General features: G+C 37.9%; 1 protein-coding gene across 6 annotated transcripts in view; it reads right to left on the bottom strand.

The window, feature by feature from the left end:
• Positions 1-18,271, bottom strand: part of LOC143044938 (uncharacterized) — a 69,321-nt gene extending 51,050 nt beyond the window's left edge. For 4 of the 6 annotated variants that reach the window (XR_012968811.1, XR_012968810.1, XR_012968812.1 and 1 more), the window contains exon 1: positions 18,168-18,271. The gene's annotated coding sequence lies outside the window, so the exon portion shown is untranslated. The remainder of the gene's footprint in view (positions 1-18,167) is intronic. The other 2 variants (XR_012968807.1, XR_012968808.1) reach the window with 2 other exon arrangements.
• Positions 18,272-21,839: the final 3,568 nt, after the last annotated feature.

The following is a 21,839-nucleotide window of genomic DNA, read 5'->3' as shown; positions in this document are numbered from 1 at the left end:
TTTGGCAACTCTGTAGCAGTCTGTTGAGTTATTAAGCAACTCTGTAGCAGTCTGTTGAGTTATTAAGCAACTCTGTAGCAGTCTGTTGAGTTATTTGGCAACTCTGTAGCAGTCTGTTGAGTTATTTAGCAACTCTGTAGCAGTCTATTGAGTTATTCAGCAACTCTGTAGCAGTCTGTTGAGATATTTTGCAACTCTGTAGCAGTCTGTTGAGATATTAAGCAACTCTGTAGCAGTCTGTTGAGATATTAAGCAACTCTGTAGCAGTCTGCTGAGTTATTTAGCAACTCTGTAGCAGTCTGCTGAGTTATTTAGCATTTGTGTAGCAGTCTGTTAAGTTATTTGGCAACTCTTTAGCAGTCTGCTGAGTTATTTGGCAACTCTGAAGCAGTCTGTTGAGTTATTTGGAAACTCTGTAGCAGTCTGTTGAGTTATTTGGAAACTATGTAGAAGTCTGCTGAGTTATTTGGCAACTCTGTAGCAGTCTGTTGAGTAATTTGGAAACTCTGTAGCAGTCTGCTGAGTTATTCAGCAACTCTGTATCAGTCTGTTGAGTTATTTGTCAACTCTGTAGCAGTCTGTTGAGTTATTTAGCAACTCTTTAGCAGTCTGTTGAGTTATTTGGCAACTCTGTAGCAGTCTTGAGTTATTTGGCAACTCTGTAGCAGTCTGCTGAGTTATTTTGCAACTCTGTAGCAGTCTATCGAGTTATTTGGAAACTGTAGCAGTCTGCTGAGTTATTTTGAGACTCTGTAGCAGTCTGTTGAGTTATTTTGCAACTATGTAGCAGTCTGTTGAGTTATTTGGCAACTCTGTAGCAGTCTGTTGAGTTATTTAGCAACTCTTTAGCAGTCTATTGAGTTATTTGGCAACTTTTTAGCAGTCTGTTGAGTTATTTGGCAACTCTGTAGCAGTCTGCTGAGTTATTTGGCAACTCTCTGTAGCAGTCTATTGAGTTATTTGCAAACTCTGTAGCAGTCTGCTGAGTTATTTGGAAACTGTAGCAGTCTGCTGAGTTATTTGGAGACTCTGTAGCAGTCTGTTGAGTTATTTTGCAACTATGTAGCAGTCTGTTGAGTTATTTGGCAACTCTGTAGCAGTCTATTGAGTTATTTGGCAACTTTTTAGCAGTCTGTTGAGTTATTTGGCAACTCTGTAGCAGTCTGCTGAGTTATTTGGCAACTCTCTGTAGCAGTCTATTGAGTTATTTGGATACTCTGTAGCAGTCTGCTGAGTTATTTGGAAACTCTGTAGCAGTCTGTTGAGATATTTAGCAACTCTGTAGCCGTCTGTTGAGTTATTCAGCAACTCTGTGGCAGTCTGCTGAGTTATTTGGCAACTCTGTAGCAGTCTACTGAGTTATTTGGAAACTCTGTAGCAGTCTGTTGAGTTATTCAGCAATTCTGTAGCAGTCTGTTGAGTTATTTGGCAACTCTGTAGCAGTCTGCTGAGTTATTTGGAAACTCTGTAGCAGTCTGTTCAGATATTTAGCAACTCTTTAGCAGTCTGTTGAGTTATTTAGCAACTCTTTAGCAGTCTGTTGAGTTATTTGGAAACTATGTAGCAGTCTGCTGAGTTATTTGGAAACTATGTAGCAGTCTGTTGAGTTATTTGGCAACTGTTGCAGTCTGTTGAGTTATTTGGCAACTCTGTAGCAGTCTATCGAGTTATTTGGAAACTCTGTAGCAGTCTGCTGAGTTATTTGGAAACTCTGTAGCAGTCTGTTGAGTTATTTTACAACTCTGTAGCAGTCTGCTGAGTTATTTGGCAACTCTGTAGCAGTCTATTAGTTATTTAGCAACTCTGTAGCAGTCTGCTGAGTTATGTTGCAACTCTTTCACAGTCTGCTGAGTTATTTAGCAACTCTGTAGCAGTCTGTTGAGTTAATTGGCAACTCTTTCGCAGTCTGCTGAGTTATTTGGCAACTCTTTAGCAGTCTGTTGAGTTGTTTAGCAACACTTTAGCAGTCTATTGAGTTGTTTAGCAACTCTGTAGCAGTCTGTTGAGTTATTTGGCAACTCTTTAGCAGTCTGCTGAGTTATTTAGCAGCACTGTAGCAGTCTATTGAGTTATTTAGCAACTCTGTAGCAGTCTGCTGAGTTATTTTGCAACTCTTTCGCAGTCTGCTGAGTTATTTGGAAACTCTGTAGCAGTCTGCTGAGTTATTTGGAGACTCTGTAGCAGTCTGTTGAGTTATTTTGCAACTATGTAGCAGTCTGTTGAGTTATTTGGCAACTCTGTGGCAGTCTATTGAGTTATTTGGCAACTTTTTAGCAGTCTGTTGAGTTATTTGGCAACTTTTTAGCAGTCTGTTGAGTTATTTGGCAACTCTGTAGCAGTCTGCTGAGTTAGGGACGACATCAAAAGTTCAATGAAGGATAAAAAACTTAATTCACATAGTTTTTTCACTGACCCCCCCCCCCCCCCCCCCCCACCCCCCTTTTAACTTAATTTGGGAAAAATTGATTGACCCATATGGATATATGTAAAAATCAATGTCTGATAACCAAATCTTGCAGCCGTTCAACCCCCCCCACCCCCAAACTATTTGAATTAAGTTTTTTATCTTACATTGATCTTTTGATGTCGTCCCTTATTTGGCAACTCTCTGTAGCAGTCTATTGAGTTATTTGGAAACTCTGTAGCAGTCTGCTGAGTTATTTGGAAACTCTGTAGCAGTCTGTTGAGATATTTAGCAACTCTGTAGCCGTCTGTTGAGTTATTCAGCAACTCTGTGGCAGTCTGCTGAGTTATTTGGCAACTCTGTAGCAGTCTGCTGAGTTATTTGGAAACTCTGTAGCAGTCTGTTGAGTTATTCAGCAATTCTGTAGCAGTCTGTTGAGTTATTTGGCAACTCTGTAGCAGTCTGCTGAGTTATTTGGAAACTCTGTAGCAGTCTGTTGAGATATTTAGCAACTCTTTAGCAGTCTGCTGAGTTATTTAGCAACTCTTTAGCAGTCTGTTGAGTTATTTGGAAACTATGTAGCAGTCTGCTGAGTTATTTGGAAACTCTGTAGCAGTCTGTTGAGTTATTTGGCAACTGTTGCAGTCTGTTGAGTTATTTGGCAACTCTGTAGCAGTCTATCGAGTTATTTGGAAATTCTGTAGCAGTCTGCTGAGTTATTTGGAAACTCTGTAGCAGTCTGTTGAGTTATTTTACAACTCTGTAGCAGTCTGCTGAGTTATTTGGCAACTCTGTAGCAGTCTATTTAGTTATTTAGCAACTCTGTAGCAGTCTGCTGAGTTATGTTGCAACTCTTTCACAGTCTGCTGAGTTATTTAGCAACTCTGTAGCAGTCTGTTGAGTTATTTTACAACTCTGTAGCAGTCTGCTGAGTTATTTGGCAACTCTGTAGCAGTCTATTTAGTTATTTAGCAACTCTGTAGCAGTCTGCTGAGTTATGTTGCAACTCTTTCACAGTCTGCTGAGTTATTTAGCAACTCTGTAGCAGTCTGTTGAGTTAATTGGCAACTCTTTCGCAGTCTGCTGAGTTATTTGGCAACTCTTTAGCAGTCTGTTGAGTTGTTTAGCAACACTTTAGCAGTCTATTGAGTTGTTTATCAACTCTGTAGCAGTCTGTTGAGTTATTTGGCAACTCTTTAGCAGTCTGCTGAGTTATTTAGCAGCACTGTAGCAGTCTATTGAGTTATTTAGCAACTCTGTAGCAGTCTGTTGAGTTATTTGGCAACTCTTTAGCAGTCTGCTGAGTTATATAGCAACTCTGTAGCAGTCTGCTGAGTTATTTGGCAACTCTTTAGCAGTCTATTGAGTTATTTAGCAACTCTTTAGCAGTTTGTTGAGTTATTTAGCAACTCTGTAGAAGTCTGTTGAGATATTTGACAACTCTGTAGCAGTCTGTTGAGATATTTAACAACTCTGTGGCAGTCTGTTGAGTTATTCAGCAACTCTGTAGCAGTCTGTTGAGTTATTCAGCAACTCTGTAGCAGTCTGCTGAGTTATTTGGCAACTCTGTAGCAGTCTGCTGAGTTATTTGGAAATTATGTAGCAGTCTGCTGAGTTATTTGGAAACTCTGTAGCAGTCTGCTGAATTATTTCGAAACTATGTAGCAGTCTGCTGAGTTATTTAGCAACTCTTTAGCAGTCTGTTGAGTTATTTGGAAACTATTTAGCAGTCTGCTGAGTTATTTGGAAACTATGTAGCAGTCTGCTGAGTTATTTGGAAACTATGTAGCAGTCTGTTAAGTTTTTTAGCAACTCTTTAGCAGTCTGTTGAGTTATTTGGAAACTATGTAGCAGTCTGTTAAGTTATTTAGCAACTCTGTAGCAGTCTGCTGAGTTATTTGGAAACTACGTAGCAGTCTGTTGAGTTATTTAGCAACTCTATAGCAGTCTGCTGAGTTATTTGGCAACTCTGTAGCAGTCTGCTGAGTTATTTGGAAACTCTGTAGCAGTCTTTTGAGTTATTAAGCAACTCTGTAGCAGTCTGCTGAGTTATTCGGCAACTCTGTAGCAGTCTATTGAGTTATTAAGCAACTCTGTAGCAGTCTACTGAGTTATTTAGCAACTCTTTAGCAGTCTATTGAGTTATTTTGCAACTCTGTAGCAGTCTGTTGAGATATTTAGCATTTGTGTAGCAGTCTGTTGAGTTATTTGGCAACTCTTTAGCAGTCTGTTGAGTTATTTGGCAACTCTGTAGCAGTCTATTGAGTTATTTGGCAACTCTGTAGCAGTCTGTTGAGTTATTCAGCATTTCTGTAGCAGTCTGTTGATTTATTTAGCAACTCTGTAGCAGTCTGCTGAGTTATTTGGCAACTTTGTAGCAGTCTATCGAGTTATTTGGAAACTCTGTAGCAGTCTGCTGAGTTATTTGGAAACTCTGTAGCAGTCTGTTGAGTTATTTTACAACTCTGTAGCAGTCTGCTGAGTTATTTGGCAACTCTGTAGCAGTCTATTGCGTTATTTAGCAACTCTGTAGCAGTCTGCTGAGTTATTTTGCAACTCTTTCGCAGTCTGCTGAGTTATTTAGCAACTCTGTAGCAGTCTGTTGAGTTAATTGGCAACTCTTTCGCAGTCTGCTGAGTTATTTGGCAACTCTTTAGCAGTCTGTTGAGTTGTTTGGCAACTCTGTAGCAGTCTGCTGAGTTATTTGGCAACTCTGTAGCAGTCTATTGAGATATTTGGCAACTTTTTAGCAGTCTGTTGAGTTATTTGGAAACTTTTTAGCAGTTTGTTGAGTTATTTGGCAACTCTCTGTAGCAGTCTATTGAGTTATTTGGAAACTCTGTAGCAGCCTGCTGAGTTATTTGGAAACTCTGTAGCAGTCTGTTGAGATATTTGGCAACTCTGTAGCCGTCTGTTGAGTTATTCAGCAACTATGTGGCAGTCTGCTGAGTTATTTGGCAACTCTGTAGCAGTCTGCTGAGTTATTTGGAAACTCTGTAGCAGTCTGTTGAGTTATTCAGCAATTCTGTAGCAGTCTATCGAGTTATTTGGCAACTCTGTAGCAGTCTGCTGAGTTATTTGGAAACTCTGTAGCAGTCTGTTGAGATATTTAGCAACTCTGTAGCAGTCTGTTGAGTTATTCAGCAACTCTGTAGCAGTCTGTTGAGTTATTTAGCAACTCTTTAGCAGTCTGCTGAGTTATTTAGCAACTCTTTAGCAGTCTGCTGAGTTATTTAGCAACTCTTTAGCAGTCTGTTGAGTTATTTGGAAACTATTTAGCAGTCTGCTGAGTTATTTGGAAACTATGTAGCAGTCTGCTGAGTTATTTGGCAACTCTGTTGCAGTCTTTTGAGTTATGTGGCAACTCTGTAGCAGTCTGTTGAGTTATTTGACAACTCTTTAGCAGTCTGTTGAGTTATTTGACAACTCTGTAGCAGTCTTCTGAGTTATTTGGAAACTCTTTAGCATTCTGCTGATTTATTTGGCAACTCTGTAGCAGTCTGTTGAGGTTTTTGGAAACTCTGTAGCAGTCTGTTGAGTTATTTGGCAACTGTTGCAGTCTGTTGAGTTATTTGGCAACTCTGTAGCAGTCTATCGAGTTATTTGGAAACTCTGTAGCAGTCTGATGAGTTATTTGGAAACTCTGTAGCAGTCTGTTGAGTTATTTTACAACTCTGTAGCAGTCTGCTGAGTTATTTGGCAACTCTGTAGCAGCCTATTTAGTTATTTAGCAACTCTGTAGCAGTCTGCTGAGTTATGTTGCAACTCTTTCGCAGTCTGCTGAGTTATTTCGCAACTCTGTAGCAGTCTGTTGAGTTAATTGGCAACTCTTTCGCAGTCTGCTGAGTTATTTGGCAACTCTTTAGCAGTCTGTTGAGTTGTTTAGCAACTCTTTAGCAGTCTATTGAGTTGTTTAGCAACTCTGTAGCAGTCTGTTGAGTTATTTGGCAACTCTTTAGCAGTCTGCTGAGTTATTTAGCAACTCTGTAGCAGTCTATTGAGTTATATAGCAACTCTGTAGCAGTCTCCTGAGTTATTTGGCAACTCTTTAGCAGTCTATTGAGTTATTTAGCAACTCTTTAGCAGTTTGTTGAGTTATTTAGCAACTCTGTAGCAGTCTGTTGAGATATTTGGCAACTCTGTAGCAGTCTGTTGAGATATTTAGCAACTCTGTGGCAGTCTGTTGAGTTATTCAGGAACTCTGTAGCAGTCTGTTGAGTTATTCAGCAACTCTGTAGCAGTCTGTTGAGTTATTCAGCAACTCTGTAGCAGTCTGTTAAGTTATTCAGCAACTCTGTAGCAGTCTGCTGAGTTATTTGGCAACTCTGTAGCAGTCTGCTGAGTTATTTGGAAATTATGTAGCAGTCTGCTGAGTTATTTTGAAACTCTGTAGCAGTCTGCTGAGTTATTTGGAAACTATGTAGCAGTCTGCTGAGTTATTTGGAAACTCTGTAGCAGTCTATTGAGTTAATAAGCAACTCTGTAGTAGTCTGCTGAGTTATTTGGCAACTCTGTAGCAGTCTGCTGAGTTATTTGGAAACTATGTTGCAGTCTGTTAAGTTTTTTAGCAACTCTGTAGCAGTCTGCTGAGTTATTTGGAAACTATGTAGCAGTCTGCTGAGTTATTTGGAAACTCTGTAGCAGTCTATTGAGTTAATAAGCAACTCTGTAGCAGTCTGCTGAGTTATTTGGAAACTCTGTAGCAGTCTATTGAGTTAATAAGCAACTCTGTGGCAGTCTGCTGAGTTATTTGGCAACTCTGTAGCAGTCTGCTGAGTTATTTGGCAACTCTGTAGCAGTCTATTGAGTTATTAAGCAACTCTGTAGCAGTCTGCTGAGTTATTTGGCAACTCTGTAGCAGTCTATTGAGTTATTTGGCAACTTTTTAGCAGTCTGTTGAGTTATTTGGAAACTTTTTAGCAGTCTGTTGAGTTATTTGGCAACTCTGTAGCAGTCTGCTGAGTTATTTGGCAACTCTCTGTAGCAGTCTATTGAGTTATTTGGAAACTATTTAGCAGTCTGCTGAGTTATTTGGCAACTCTGTTGCAGTCTTTTGAGTTATTTGGCAACTCTGTAGCAGTCTGTTGAGTTATTTGACAACTCTTTAGCAGTCTGTTGAGTTATTAAGCAACTCTGTAGCAGTCTGCTGAGTTATTTGGCAACTCTGTAGCAGTCTATTGAGTTATTTGGCAACTTTTTAGCAGTCTGTTGAGTTATTTGGAAACTTTTTAGCAGTCTGCTGAGTTATTTAGCAACTCTTTAGCAGTCTGCTGAGTTATTTAGCAACTCTTTAGCAGTCTGTTGAGTTATTTGGAAACTATTTAGCAGTCTGCTGAGTTATTTGGAAACTATGTAGCAGTCTGCTGAGTTATTTGGCAACTCTGTTGCAGTCTTTTGAGTTATGTGGCAACTCTGTAGCAGTCTGTTGAGTTATTTGACAACTCTTTAGCAGTCTGTTGAGTTATTTGACAACTCTGTAGCAGTCTTCTGAGTTATTTGGAAACTCTTTAGCATTCCGCTGATTTATTTGGCAACTCTGTAGCAGTCTGTTGAGTTATTTGGAAACTCTGTAGCAGTCTGTTCAGTTATTTGGCAACTGTTGCAGTCTGTTGAGTTATTTGGCAACTCTGTAGCAGTCTATCGAGTTATTTGGAAACTCTGTAGCAGTCTGATGAGTTATTTGGAAACTCTGTAGCAGTCTGTTGAGTTATTTTACAACTCTGTAGCAGTCTGCTGAGTTATTTGGCAACTCTGTAGCAGCCTATTTAGTTATTTAGCAACTCTGTAGCAGTCTGCTGAGTTATGTTGCAACTCTTTCGCAGTCTGCTGAGTTATTTAGCAACTCTGTAGCAGTCTGTTGAGTTAATTGGCAACTCTTTCGCAGTCTGCTGAGTTATTTGGCAACTCTTTAGCAGTCTGTTGAGTTGTTTAGCAACTCTTTAGCAGTCTATTGAGTTGTTTAGCAACTCTGTAGCAGTCTGCTGAGTTATTTGGAAACTATGTAGCAGTCTGCTGAGTTATTTGGAAACTCTGTAGCAGTCTATTGAGTTAATAAGCAACTCTGTAGCAGTCTGCTGAGTTATTTGGAAACTCTGTAGCAGTCTATTGAGTTAATAAGCAACTCTGTGGCAGTCTGCTGAGTTATTTGGCAACTCTGTAGCAGTCTGCTGAGTTATTTGGCAACTCTGTAGCAGTCTATTGAGTTATTAAGCAACTCTGTAGCAGTCTGCTGAGTTATTTGGCAACTCTGTAGCAGTCTATTGAGTTATTTGGCAACGTTTAGCAGTCTGTTGAGTTATTTGGAAACTTTTTAGCAGTCTGTTGAGTTATTTGGCAACTCTGTAGCAGTCTGCTGAGTTATTTGGCAACTCTCTGTAGCAGTCTATTGAGTTATTTGGAAACTCTGTAGCAGTCTGCTGAGTTATTTGGAAACTCTGTAGCAGTCTGTTGAGATATTTGGCAACTCTGTAGCCGTCTGTTGAGTTATTCAGCAACTCTGTGGCAGTCTGCTGAGTTATTTGGCAACTCTGTAGCAGTCTGCTGAGTTATTTGGAAACTCTGTAGCAGTCTGTTGAGTTATTCAGCAATTCTGTAGCACTCTGTTGAGTTATTTGGCAACTCTATAGCAGTCTATCGAGTCATTTGGAAACTCTGTAGCAGTCTGCTGAGTTATTTGGAAACTCTGTAGCAGTCTGTTGAGTTATTTTACAACTCTGTAGCAGTCTGCTGAGTTATTTGGCAACTCTGTAGCAGCCTATTTAGTTATTTAGCAACTCTGTAGCAGTCTGCTGAGTTATGTTGCAACTCTTTCGCAGTCTGCTGAGTTATTTAGCAACTCTGTAGCAGTCTGTTGAGTTAATTGGCAACTCTTTCGCAGTCTGCTGAGTTATTTGGCAACTCTTTAGCAGTCTGTTGAGTTGTTTAGCAACTCTTTAGCAGTCTATTGAGTTGTTTAGCAACTCTGTAGCAGTCTGTTGAGTTATTTGTCAACTCTTTAGCAGTCTGCTGAGTTATTTAGCAACTCTGTAGCAGTCTATTGAGTTATATAGCAACTCTGTAGCAGTGTCCTGAGTTATTTGGCAACTCTTTAGCAGTCTATTGAGTTATTTAGCAACTCTTTAGCAGTTTGTTGAGTTATTTAGCAACTCTGTAGCAGTCTGTTGAGATATTTGGCAACTCTGTAGCAGTCTGTTGAGATATTTAGCAACTTTGTGGCAGTCTGTTGAGTTATTCAGGAACTCTGTAGCAGTCTGTTGAGTTATTCAGCAACTCTGTAGCAGTCTGTTGAGTTATTCAGCAACTCTGTGGCAGTCTGCTGAGTTATTTGGCAACTCTGTAGCAGTCTGCTGAGTTATTTGGAAACTCTGTAGCACTCTGTTGAGTTATTTGGCAACTCTGTAGCAGTCTGTTGAGTTATTTGGAAACTCTGTAGCATTCTGTTGAGTTATTCAGCAATTCTGTAGCAGTCTATCGAGTTATTTGGCAACTCTGTAGCAGTCTGCTGAGTTATTTGGAAACTCTGTAGCAGTCTGTTGAGATATTTAGCAACTCTGTAGCAGTCTGTTGAGTTATTCAGCAACTCTGTAGCAGTCTGTTGAGTTATTTAGCAACTCTTTAGCAGTCTGTTGAGTTATTTAGCAACTCTTTAGCAGTCTGCTGAGTTATTTAGCAACTCTTTAGCAGTCTGTTGAGTTATTTGGAAACTATTTAACAGTCTGCTGAGTTATTTGGAAACTATGTAGCAGTCTGCTGAGTTATTTGGCAACTCTGTTGCAGTCTTTTGAGTTATTTGGCAACTCTGTAGCAGTCTGTTGAGTTATTTGACAACTCTTTAGCAGTCTGTTGAGTTATTTGACAACTCTGTAGCAGTCTTCTGAGTTATTTGGAAACTCTTTAGCATTCTGCAGATTTATTTGGCAACTCTGTAGCAGTCTGTTGAGTTATTTGGAAACTCTGTAGCAGTCTGTTGAGTTATTTGGCAAGTGTTGCAGTCTGTTGAGTTATTTGGCAACTCTGTAGCAGTCTATCGAGTCATTTGGAAACTCTGTAGCAGTCTGCTGAGTTATTTGGAAACTCTGTAGCAGTCTGTTGAGTTATTTTACAACTCTGTAGCAGTCTGCTGAGTTATTTGGCAACTCTGTAGCAGCCTATTTAGTTATTTAGCAACTCTGTAGCAGTCTGCTGAGTTATGTTGCAACTCTGTAGCAGTCTGCTGAGTTATTTAGCAACTCTGTAGCAGTCTGTTGAGTTAATTGGCAACTCTTTCGCAGTCTGCTGAGTTATTTGGCAACTCTTTAGCAGTCTGTTGAGTTGTTTAGCAACTCTTTAGCAGTGTATTGAGTTGTTTAGCAACTCTGTAGCAGTCTGTTGAGTTATTTGTCAACTCTTTAGCAGTCTGCTGAGTTATTTAGCAACTCTGTAGCAGTCTATTGAGTTATATGGCAACTCTGTAGCAGTCTCCTGAGTTATTTGGCAACTCTTTAGCAGTCTATTGAGTTATTTATCAACTCTTTAGCAGTTTGTTGAGTTATTTAGCAACTCTGTAGCAGTCTGTTGAGATATTTGGCAACTCTGTAGCAGTCTGTTGAGATATTTAGCAACTCTGTGGCAGTCTGTTGAGTTATTCAGGAACTCTGTAGCAGTCTGTTGAGTTATTCAGCAACTCTGTAGCAGTCTGTTGAGTTATTCAGCAACTCTGTAGCAGTCTGCTGAGTTATTTGGCAACTCTGTAGCAGTCTGCTGAGTTATTTGGAAATTATGTAGCAGTCTGCTGAGTTATTTGGAAACTCTGTAGCAGTCTGCTGAGTTATTTGGAAACTATGTAGCAGTCTGCTGAGTTATTTGGAAACTCTGTAGCAGTCTATTGAGTTAATAAGCAACTCTGTAGTAGTCTGCTGAGTTATTTGGCAACTCTGTAGCAGTCTGCTGAGTTATTTGGAAACTATGTAGCAGTCTGTTAAGTTTTTTAGCAACTCTGTAGCAGTCTGCTGAGTTATTTGGAAACTATGTAGCAGTCTGCTGAGTTATTTGGAAACTCTGTAGCAGTCTATTGAGTTAATAAGCAACTCTGTAGCAGTCTGCTGAGTTATTTGGAAACTCTGTAGCAGTCTATTGAGTTAATAAGCAACTCTGTGGCAGTCTTCTGAGTTATTTGGCAACTCTGTAGCAGTCTGCTGAGTTATTTGGCAACTCTGTAGCAGTCTATTGAGTTATTAAGCAACTCTGTAGCAGTCTGCTGAGTTATTTGGCAACTCTGTAGCAGTCTATTGAGTTATTAAGCAACTCTGTAGCAGTCTGCTGAGTTATTTGGCAACTCTGTAGCAGTCTATTTAGTTATTAAGCAACTCTGTAGCAGTGTGCTGAGTTATTTAGCAACTCTGTAGCAGTCTGTTGAGTTATTTAGCAACTCTTTAGCAGTCTGTTGAGTTATTTTGCAACTCTGTAGCAGTCTGTTGAGATATTTAGCATTTGTGTAGCAGTCTTCTGAGTTATTTAGCAACTCTGTAGCAGTCTGTTAAGTTATTGAACAACTCTTTAGCAGTCTGTTGAGTTACTTGGAAACTATGTAGCAGTCTGTTAAGTTATTTAGCAACTCTGTAGCAGTCTGTTAAGTTATTTGGAAACTATGTAGCAGTCTGTTGAGTTATTTAGCAACTCTATAGCAGTCTGCTGAGTTATTTGGCAACTCTGTAGCAGTCTGCTGAGTTATTTGGAAACTCTGTAGCAGTCTATTGAGTTATTAAGCAACTCTGTAGCAGTCTGCTGAGTTATTTGGAAACTCTGTAGCAGTCTGCTGAGGTATTTGGCACTTCTGTAGCAGTCTTTTGAGTTATTAAGCAACTCTGTAGCAGTCTGCTGAGTTATTTGGCAACTCTGTAGCAGTCTATTGAGTTATTAAGCAACTCTGTAGCAGTCTGCTGAGTTATTTAGCAACTCTTTAGCAGTCTATTGAGTTATTTTGCAACTCTGTAGCAGTCTGTTGAGATATTTAACATTTGTGTAGCAGTCTGTTGAGTTATTTGACAATTCTTTAGCAGTCTGTTGAGTTATTTGGCAACTCTGTAGCAGTCTATTGAGTTATTTGGCAACTCTGTAGCAGTCTGATGAGTTATTCAGCATTTCTGTAACAGTCTGTTGAGTTATTTAGCAACTCTGTAGCAGTCTGCTGAGTTATTTGGCAACTCTGTAGCAGTCTATCGAGTTATTTGGAAACTCTGTAGCAGTCTGCTGAGTTATTTGGAAACTCTGTAGCAGTCTGTTGAGTTATTTTACAACTCTGTAGCAGTCTGCTGAGTTATTTGGCAACTCTGTAGCAGTCTATTGAGTTATTTAGCAACTCTGTAGCAGTCTGCTGAGTTATTTGGCAACTCTGTAGCAGTCTATTGAGTTATTTAGCAATTCTGTAGCAGTCTGCTGAGTTATTTTGCAACTCTTTCGCAGTCTGCTGAGTTATTTAGCAACTCTGTAGCAGTCTGTTGAGTTAATTGGCAACTCTTTCGCAGTCTGCTGAGTTATTTGGCAACTCTTTAGCAGTCTGTTGAGTTGTTTAGCAACTCTGAAGCAGTCTTGAGTTATTTGGCAACTCTTTAGCAGTCTACTGAGTTATTTGGAAACTCTGTAGCAGTCTGCTGAGTTATTTGGAAACTCTGTAGCAGTCTGTTGAGTTATTTTACAACTCTGTAGCAGTCTGCTGAGTTATTTGGCAACTCTGTAGCAGTCTATTGAGTTATTTAGCAACTCTGTAGCAGTCTGCTGAGTTATTTTGCAACTCTTTCGCAGTCTGCTGAGTTATTTTGCAACTCTTTCGCAGTCTGTTGAGTTGTTTAGCAACTCTTTAGCAGTCTATTGAGTTGTTTAGCAACTCTGTAGCAGTCTGTTGAGTTATTTGGCAACTCTTTAGCAGTCTGCTGAGTTATTTAGCAACTCTGTAGCAGTCTCCTGAATTATTTGGGAACTCTTTAGCAGTCTATTGAGTTATTTAGCAACTCTTTAGCAGTTTGTTGAGTTATTTAGCAACTCTGTAGCAGTCTGTTGAGATATTTGGCAACTCTGTAGCAGTCTGTTGAGATATTTAGCAACTCTGTGGCAGTCTGTTGAGCTATTCAGCAACTCTGTAGCAGTCTGTTGAGTTATTCAGCAACTCTGTAGCAGTCTGCTGAGTTATTTGGCAACTCTGTAGCAGTCTGCTGAGTTATTTGGCAACTCTGTAGCAGTCTGCTGAGTTATTTGGAAACTCTGTAGCAGTCTGCTGAGTTATTTGGAAACTATGTAGCAGTCTGCTGAGTTATTTGGAAACTATGTAGCAGTCTGCTGAGTTATTTGGAAACTATGTAGCAGTCTGTTAAGTTTTTTAGCAACTGTTTAGCAGTCTGTTGAGTTATTTGGAAACTATGTAGCAGTCTGTTAAGTTATTTAGCAACTCTGTAGCAGTCTGTTGAGTTATTTGAAAACTATGTAGCAGTCTGTTGAGTTATTTAGCAACTCTATAGCAGTCTTCTGAGTTATTTGGCAACTCTGTAGCAGTCTGCTGAGTTATTTGGAAACTCTGTAGCAGTCTGTTGAGATATTTAGCAACTCTGTAGCAGTCTGTTGAGTTATTTAGCAACTCTGTAGCAGTCTGTTGAGTTATTTGGCAACTCTTTAGTAGTCTATTGAGTTATTAAGCAACTCTGTGGCAGTCTGCTGAGTTATTTAGCAACTCTGTAGCAGTCTGCTGAGTTATTTAGTAACTCTGTAGCAGTCTGTTGAGTTATTTGGCAACTCTGTAGCAGTCTGCTGAGTTATTTGGAAACTCTGTAGCAGTCTGTTGAGATATTTAGCAACTCTGTAGCAGTCTGTTGAGTTATTTAGCAACTCTGTAGCAGTCTGTTGAGTTATTTGACAACTCTGTAGCAGTCTGCTGAGTTATTTGGCAACTCTGTAGCAGTCTGCTGAGTGATTTGGAAACTCTGTAGCAGTCTGTTGAGTTATTCAGCATTTCTGTAGCAGTCTGTTGAGTTATTTAGCAACTCTGTAGCAGTCTGCTGAGTTATTTGGCAACTCTGTAGCAGTCTGCTGAGTTATTTGGAAACTCTGTAGCAGTCTGTTGAGTTATTCAGCAACTCTGTAGCAGTCTGCTGAGTTATTTGGCAACTCTGTAGCAGTCTGCTGAGTTATTTGGCAACTCTGTAGCAGTCTGCTGAGTTTTTTGGAAACTCTGTAGCAGTCTGTTGAGTTATTAAGCAACTCTGTAGCAGTCTGTTGAGTTATTAAGCAACTCTTTAGCAGTCTACTGAGTTATTTGGAAACTCTGTAGCAGTCTGCTGAGTTATTTGGAAACTCTGTAGCAGTCTGTTGAGTTATTTTACAACTCTGTAGCAGTCTGCTGAGTTATTTGGCAACTCTGTAGCAGTCTATTGAGTTATTTAGCAACTCTGTAGCAGTCTGCTGAGTTATTTTGCAACTCTTTCGCAGTCTGCTGAGTTATTTTGCAACTCTTTCGCAGTCTGTTGAGTTGTTTAGCAACTCTTTAGCAGTCTATTGAGTTGTTTAGCAACTCTGTAGCAGTCTGTTGAGTTATTTGGCAACTCTTTAGCAGTCTGCTGAGTTATTTAGCAACTCTGTAGCAGTCTCCTGAATTATTTGGGAACTCTTTAGCAGTCTATTGAGTTATTTAGCAACTCTTTAGCAGTTTGTTGAGTTATTTAGCAACTCTGTAGCAGTCTGTTGAGATATTTGGCAACTCTGTAGCAGTCTGTTGAGATATTTAGCAACTCTGTGGCAGTCTGTTGAGCTATTCAGCAACTCTGTAGCAGTCTGTTGAGTTATTCAGCAACTCTGTAGCAGTCTGCTGAGTTATTTGGCAACTCTGTAGCAGTCTGCTGAGTTATTTGGCAACTCTGTAGCAGTCTGCTGAGTTATTTGGAAACTCTGTAGCAGTCTGCTGAGTTATTTGGAAACTATGTAGCAGTCTGCTGAGTTATTTGGAAACTATGTAGCAGTCTGCTGAGTTATTTGGAAACTATGTAGCAGTCTGTTAAGTTTTTTAGCAACTGTTTAGGAGTCTGTTGAGTTATTTGGAAACTATGTAGCAGTCTGTTAAGTTATTTAGCAACTCTGTAGCAGTCTGTTGAGTTATTTGAAAACTATGTAGCAGTCTGTTGAGTTATTTAGCAACTCTATAGCAGTCTTCTGAGTTATTTGGCAACTCTGTAGCAGTCTGCTGAGTTATTTGGAAACTCTGTAGCAGTCTGTTGAGATATTTAGCAACTCTGTAGCAGTCTGTTGAGTTATTTAGCAACTCTGTAGCAGTCTGTTGAGTTATTTGGCAACTCTTTAGTAGTCTATTGAGTTATTAAGCAACTCTGTGGCAGTCTGCTGAGTTATTTAGCAACTCTGTAGCAGTCTGCTGAGTTATTTAGTAACTCTGTAGCAGTCTGTTGAGTTATTTGGCAACTCTGTAGCAGTCTGCTGAGTTATTTGGAAACTCTGTAGCAGTCTGTTGAGATATTTAGCAACTCTGTAGCAGTCTGTTGAGTTATTTAGCAACTCTGTAGCAGTCTGTTGAGTTATTTGACAACTCTGTAGCAGTCTGCTGAGTTATTTGGCAACTCTGTAGCAGTCTGCTGAGTGATTTGGAAACTCTGTAGCAGTCTGTTGAGTTATTCAGCATTTCTGTAGCAGTCTGTTGAGTTATTTAGCAACTCTGTAGCAGTCTGCTGAGTTATTTGGCAACTCTGTAGCAGTCTGCTGAGTTATTTGGAAACTCTGTAGCAGTCTGTTGAGTTATTCAGCAACTCTGTAGCAGTCTGCTGAGTTATTTGGCAACTCTGTAGCAGTCTGCTGAGTTATTTGGCAACTCTGTAGCAGTCTGCTGAGTTTTTTGGAAACTCTGTAGCAGTCTGTTGAGTTATTAAGCAACTCTGTAGCAGTCTGTTGAGTTATTAAGCAACTCTTTAGCAGTCTGTTGAGTTTGATGATAAATAGCAAAACCGATATGGTCCTTCTGAAAATGAAAGTTCTGCGTTGATGGTAAATTTTTTTAGGTAAGATTATTTTGATAATTATCCTATATAACGGGGTTTGTTAAAAGAGGATAACTAATTCGTTCATGACCATTAACATCATAGAAATAAGCCCTGTTTCGGCAAATATATTTTATATATTTTGGCAGGTTTTAAGTGGGTTAAAAATTGGGTTAATATAATGCCAACTAATACCACTGAAGCTGGTACACGAGACTTAAAATTTTGGTGTCGTCATATTTGTTTTTCGTCCATCATTTTGTAATCAATCAGACCGGTGGTTTTCTTTTTTCATTTGTGTTACATTTTGTTAGTTCGAGGCTTATAGCTGCTTACATCCATTGTCATTTGGACTGTAATGGACAATTCAACAATTCAAACAAGAAAACTAACGGCATTATTTATATAAAAAATGAACGAAAACAAATATGTAACACATATAAACAAACAACAACCACTGAATTACAGGATCCTGACTTGGGACAGGCACATACATAGAGAACGAAGCGGGATTAAACATGTTAGCGCCGGATCCCAATCCCCCCCTCCCTTTACCTTGGACAATGGCGTAACAGTACAACGAAAGAACGACCTATACAAATCAGTTAAAAAAGGCTTAACTCAACAGATGGATAAAAATACAAATACATGTATGCTTCAACCATTTGTTTTATTTTTGTAAGACATTTTTTGAATGCGTGTAATAACCTAGACCTTTCCTTCATTTCTTCAGACAAGAAAATTGCATGTATTACTTTACGTCCAGTGGCAAATATTGCATGCATGTTTAAGGCGAAAGTCGCATTAACACTTAGTACGGTTGACAAATGTCACAAGGGTTTATTTGCAAATTAAAGGCAACAGTGATACATGTGTTATATTTCTTATTTTGCAAATTCGGAATTTCAAAATATATCTTGTTATAGATATATTTTGAAATTGTTATAGATATATTTTGAAATTCCGAATTTGCAAAATAAGAAATAGAACACATGTATACCGCTGTTTAAAAGTCATAAATCGATTTTGAGATAACAAATACTGGGTTACAAACTAAAACCGAGGGAAACACATCAATATGTAAACAACGGAACAATTTACAGATAACACTACTAAACTGCAACAAATACAAACGCCAAGTTGAACATACACATAATAAAAAAATTGTTACTATATAGATACCATATGGACCATCACCAAAAGTTTGGTCGAAATTAGTGCAGTACTGTCAGAAAAGAAGATCTTTAATGAAAACAAAATAATGCGACGACCGACGACAATTAATTTGTACATTTGTCAACCGTACAAAGTGTTGTAACTGAACATGCATACAATATTTGCCACTACCGGGACGTAACAATCAATCAATCAAAACCATTTCCCTCCCTGCAGGAATGGTCGAGGTTATTATACGCAAAGAATTTTGAAATAATATTTCTCTATAACTGATATTGTAAATGGCAATAATGAAAGGCAAAACAAATCTTATTATTGAAACCATTGGGCGACTCCTTGAGTGTGTATTGTCCTGAAATGACGATTTTAAGCTAATTTGTTGTTTAACCCCGATAAAAATTAACGTGATATTTCATTATAGGACCACATTTTAACAAGCATTTAAACTATGATCGTTTAAAATGTATTCAAGCATAAATTATGTAAATATTTGCAAAACGCAAGCCATATTCTGGTTTTAACCCGTATTCGTATGCAAAACAGTCACACCAAAAATGTATAAACAATAACAAAAAAATACATACCTTCTTTCCCTTGCCATATACAATTTAAGTACTGGTGTATTTCGAACTTATTTGCTCATCCTAACTAGCATAATATGTCAATTAAATTTCATTTTAACATATTTATATAATACAACTTATCAAGTAACCGACTTTTAATTTCTAAAAGTCCTTTGTTAAATTTAAATGTACATGTTGTTATCTACTTTTCTTTACTTAATCCATTCAATCCATTTTCGTTTATAGAAATCTTATAATGATTGTTCATCTCATGTTCATGTTTGTTTGCTCCGTTAATTTAAAGGTTAAACTGGAAAATATTTTATTTGAATAAAAATAGTTTATTTTACGGAAACGTTACTTTTACTATAAAATATCAACCCTGCATGGGAACTTCGTTTCATTATGTTTTTATAATTGAAGGTAAAAAATCACCTTCTGCAGAAAGGTATAATAAAGATGAATATATGTTGCTCGACCTTTCTTGTTATTTACTTATTTTTTATTCATTTTTAGCTCACCCATTCTAAACCCCATTTTGTGCAGATTTTAAGCAAAATTGCTCAGATTGTGGTAAAAGCATAAAATTTGGCAAATAGTAGTATAGATTTCGGAAGACATTTTCAGCTATGGACCCACTCTGAAAGCGGAAACTGGCGGGAAACGCGACCTTTTTAAGCTGGCGGACGTTTGATCTCTATTAAGTACTTTAAAAAATCATGAAAATTATATTGGTAAAGATATTGACATGAAACCTAGTAAAAAGAACAACAGTACATATACCAATTGTCTTGTTGAACAAAATGCGTTCAAATGTTACCAACATTGAATGGCGGCCATCTTGGAACATTTTGCTATTCAAAGTTAAGCCAAAATAGGTAGATCTCCAAATTCGTAAATCGATGAAAATAAACCATTCGGTTGATATTGTTTATTTGAAAACAACTTTCATAAAACCTCCATGGCAGACATATTGAGTATACTATCATACAAAAAAAATGTCATCAGGATATCACATGATCAAATACTCGGAATTGCCGTTAAAAATATCACACAATGTATGAGTTATATGTGTTTTGTCAAATCACACAATAGATGCATGTCTCTGATATCATATCACAACTTCCTCCCCATTTACACATAATGGTACAACCAACTTAATACTGCCTTTACACATCTGCATCGTCCAATGCAACCGTTTTAATTTTTACATTTATATTTTATGATTAAGCGCAGAATTCATATGCTTGCCGAAGCAATGTCCAGAAGGGTTTGCATATAGTCAAGTCATTTTATGAAACAATTATTCAGATGGTGGTATTAGCATATCATCAAACTTTACAGAGTTTTAGTTAATGGCCAAGGCAAATATTTATAGATATGGACACGTTTAAGAGAATCAAAAACGGTTTACTTTTGGCGGCATGTTTAATAGCCGCAAGGAAATTGATAAAGAAAGTTTTAAATAACTGGCTCTTCCCATTTTGATAACACATGATATATTCATGACAAATGACAAGGACTATATCACGTGATGACTTCAGATATTGAAGTACTGGTGGCCATTGTGAAAACTAGTATTCCCATTATCATTATTCACTATTTTTAGTAGTTTGCTATTTGCATTTATACTAATGTTTTTTTATGCATTTACAAATAGGTTAGCAAATGTATTGTTATATGACTGTTCCTATTATATATTGGATAGATTATTCATTAAGTAGTTAAAAAGGCAGGCAAATCTCTTAATGTTAACAAAATAGAGGTATCTGATTCAAAATTTCATTAACTTACAGGTTTGACTTAGTAACTTTTAATCACAGAAATTATTTATATATACAATATGACCACACGTTGTTGAAAAGGTTCAATATTGTCGATATCAAAAACACTGGAGCTGAATAATAGGAATATGTGAAATGCAAAGACAGGACACGAGAGGATACGAGAGGATACGCAAAGAGAGGACACGAAAGGATTTACAATTCCTAGCAGATACCAACGAGAACAGACGTACAAGTTTGAGCTGGTAAACCTTTAATGCATACAAAAATGTTGCACATTGAACTGGTTCTTCCCATCGCATAATTTGGAACAGCTGAATAAAGGCTATGGAACTTCAGAAACACTCCAGAATCAAAAGATAAAATAGGACAAATCTTGTCGAAACAAATTTTCAGATCTTAGAACTTTTCCTCGGGAAAAACAAAAACATCCATCTGAAGTTGAAAATTTACATATCCCAAATTGAAAAAAATAACAGTACAATAACCAGTCACACTAAAGTTGAGCTGTATAAACAAGCAACATGACTGCAATGTTTTTTTTTTCTGTGGTGAAGTTTCTGCCGATCTTAATAATGCATGAACATTTATGATCGACAAAAGAAAACATGACTAAGCACTTGTACTACAAGACACTGTTCTTATTAAGGTAGCACAATACAAAGATTTTTTCACTCCCAATCAGACAACTTTAAACTGATGTAATTCATTTCATCCTTCTTTATATTTTATAAATGAGGTACCAAAAGAAAGAAGAAAGATTAATCTTTCAAATTGTGATAATTTCATTATGACATAATTATTACATAATTAATTATTATGTAATTAGTTGCTATATTGTGATGTCCACACTTAAATGAATTTAGCGTCTTTCTTCTTCATAGCATCCCAAAATATTTTATAGATTCTTGTACAACACAGCTTGACCTCCAAAACTGTGTCTCAGATTTCCAAAAACATCAATAGAACAAATTTTATACCCAATTGAATTTAGTGGTCTCTTATGAATTGATGTTGCAAACTTCATTGAAGATTTATGAGAGAATGAAATGCAATAGGAAAAATCTGAGACACAGTTTTGGAGGTCAAACTGTGTTGTGCAAGAACCCATAAAATATTTTGGGATGAAAGGAATAACGAAGAAGCTAAATTCATTCAAGTATGGACATCACAATATGACAACGTATTACATAACAATTAATTATGTAATAATTATGTCATAATGAAATTATTACAATTTGAAAGATTAATCCTTCTTCTTTCTTTTGGTCCTCATTTATAAAATTTTAAGAAAGATGAGTGGAATTACATCAGTTTAAAGGTGTCTGATTGGGGATGAAAAATCTTTGTATTGTGCTACCTTAAGTGTTGGAGATGTAATATCACAGGAGGCCAAGTATCATGCTTAGTTTTTTATAAGACTTGACAACATGGTAAGTAGCTAGAATTCAAAGGCACAGAAACTTAGAGAGCCGTGGTGTAGTGGTTAGTGCAACGGACTACTAACACAAAGGTTCCTGGTTCGATTCCCGTTTGGGATGAAAATTTCAGGAACTCAATTTTCGGCTCTCCCGTGACACCATCTGCGAGTATGGTCTTGAGGAAACGATGATAGTCCGTCGGAAGGGGACGATAAATGGCTCATCCGTGTTAAGAGAGAGCCATATCTCTTGCACGTTAAAGACACCCTTGTAGATTTCGAAAAAGAGTAGGCTAATGCCGCTACAAAGCAGCACTCGCACCCGCAAAGTGGAAAAGGATTAATATAAGTTGCAAAACTTGTTTCCCAATCCACTATAAATAAATATGTTAAACTAAGAAAGTAAGGAATCTGTGATCAATGGCATTGTGCTGCTTGTCGAAATGACGGAATACATCGACGGCACACGGTCTGGAACAGGTATTGTGC

The sequence above is a fragment of the Mytilus galloprovincialis genome, chromosome 9, assembly GCF_965363235.1.
Source record: "Mytilus galloprovincialis chromosome 9, xbMytGall1.hap1.1, whole genome shotgun sequence".
In the NCBI taxonomy this organism is placed as follows: domain Eukaryota; kingdom Metazoa; phylum Mollusca; class Bivalvia; order Mytilida; family Mytilidae; genus Mytilus; species Mytilus galloprovincialis.
This window is presented reverse-complemented; position numbering and strand designations above follow the sequence as displayed.